The sequence below is a fragment of the Limulus polyphemus genome, unplaced genomic scaffold, assembly GCF_000517525.1.
Source record: "Limulus polyphemus unplaced genomic scaffold, Limulus_polyphemus-2.1.2 Scaffold4670, whole genome shotgun sequence".
Lineage (NCBI taxonomy): Eukaryota > Metazoa > Arthropoda > Merostomata > Xiphosura > Limulidae > Limulus > Limulus polyphemus.
In genome coordinates, this window is record NW_013670280.1 from 4,676 (window position 1) to 6,881 (window position 2,206).

Genomic DNA, 2,206 nt, shown 5'->3' on the forward strand with positions numbered 1-2,206 from the left:
ATAAATAACTGAACATTAAGCTACTATAATAGTAAGATACTACAAAATAACTGAACAATAAACTACTATAATATTAAGACACTATAAAATAACTGAACATTAAGCTACTATAATAGTAAGATACTACAAAATAACTGAACAATAAACTACTATAATATTAAGACACTATAAAATAACTGAACATTAAGCTACTATAATAGTAAGATACTACAAAATAACTGAACAATAAACTACTATAATATTAAGACACTATAAAATAACTGAACATTAAGCTACTATAATAGTAAGACAAAATAACTGAACATTAAACTACTATAATAGTAAGATACTATAATGAAATCAAAACTACTGTTACAGAAGGATATTAGAAAAACTATCCTTTATTGTGTTATTTGAGCAAAACAGAAAGTAAGAGTATTTTTATTAGTTTTGCCTGACATCCCTAAATTAACAAAACTAGTACAATCTTCAAAAAAATATTAAAAGTGAAACATCAGACTGTTAAAAGTAATTATATACTGTCACTGCCATTTCAATCTGTAAACAAAAGGAGATAATTCTGTCTTACATTCCATCAGATGCCATTCCCGAATTCCCACGGAAACCTCCAAAACCAGCATTCATTGGGTGTTGGCCAGCTCGAATGGGTTTAGCTGTGTAAACATATTGAGATCAAACCTGTGACCTAAAATTCAATTCACACAAATAACAATGGAACTAAACTAAAAGTATAATTGAGCATTGTACAAAAAAATTAGGATAAAATACTTGCATCATTATATGATGTGTCACTATGTTTGTTAGGCCTAAAAAAAATAATTGCAGCGTTTTATGATGTTTCACTATGTTTGTTAGGCCTAAAAAAAATACTTGCATCATTATCTGATGTGTCGCTATGTTTGTTAGGCCTAAAAAAATAATTGCAGCATTTTATGATATTTCACTATGTTTGTTAGGCCTAAAAAAATACTTGCATTATTTAATGATGTGTCACTATGTTTGTTAGCCCTGAAGAAAATGCATCATTTTATGATGTGTCACTTTGTTTGGCCTGGAGAAAATATTTTCATCATTATATGATGTGTCACTATGTTTGTTAAGGCCTGGAGAAAATACTTGCATCATTTTCTGATGTGTCACTATGTTTGTTAATGCCAGGAGAAAATACTTGTAGCATTTTATGATGTTTCACTATGTTTGTTAAGGCCTGGAGAAAATACTTGCAGCATTTTATGATGTTTCACTATGTTTGTTAGGCCTAAAAAAAATACTTGCATCATTATATGATGTGTGACTATGTTTGTTAAGCCTAAAAAAATACTTGCATTATTTAATGATGTGTCACTACGTTTGTTAGGCCTGAAGAAAATGCATCATTTTATGATGTGTCACTATTTGTTTGGCCTGGAGAAAATATTTGCATCATTATATGATGTGTCACTATGTTTGTTAAGGCCTGGAGAAAATACTTGCATCATTATCTGATGTGCCACTGTTTGTTAGGCCTGGAGAAAATACTTGCATCATTATATGATGAGTCACTATGTTTGTTAGGCCTGAACACCTTTCATGTCACATCAGCTTTAATCAAGTCAGTATTTTCTATACAACAGCTGACTTGGGATTTTTTAGAAGGGGGAGGACTACTTGTTGGAACCTAAAGCATGATTTCCTGGAAAATGTTTTCCACAATACAAACTGGCAGATTATAAAAGTTATACATAGTTTAGGGGGGGGGAGCAGCATACTTTAGACATTCCCTTTTTGTTCAGATTACCCTTGATGTTTTATGTTTTCTTGCACACGAATAGTGTTAGCTAGCCACTCGAGCCCGGGATAACAACATGCTGTAGAAATAATGCTTACCTATGTGAGCAGAATGTCCCCTACGAGCCAAACTTTTTTGTCGAACAGCTTCCTTGATTCTATCTACTTCGTACTGATATCTGTTAATAATACAAACACAGTTATTGATACACAACAAATAAAACAAAAACACAGGAAATACATACTTTAATCAGAATTCATCACATGAGATTTAATGTCCTGGACTGCATGAGTCAGCAGTGACTCATTCACCATGAGATTTAATGTCCTGGACTGCACGAGTCAGCAGTGACTCATTCACCATGAGATTTAATGTCCTGGACTGCACGAGTCAGCAGTGACTCATTCACCACATGAGATTTAATGTCCTGGACTGCAC

General features: G+C 32.6%; 1 pseudogene; it reads right to left on the bottom strand.

Moving 5' to 3' along the window:
• LOC106471515 overlaps positions 1 to 2,206 on the bottom strand; it is a 46,153-nt pseudogene that overhangs the window by 3,096 nt on the left and 40,851 nt on the right.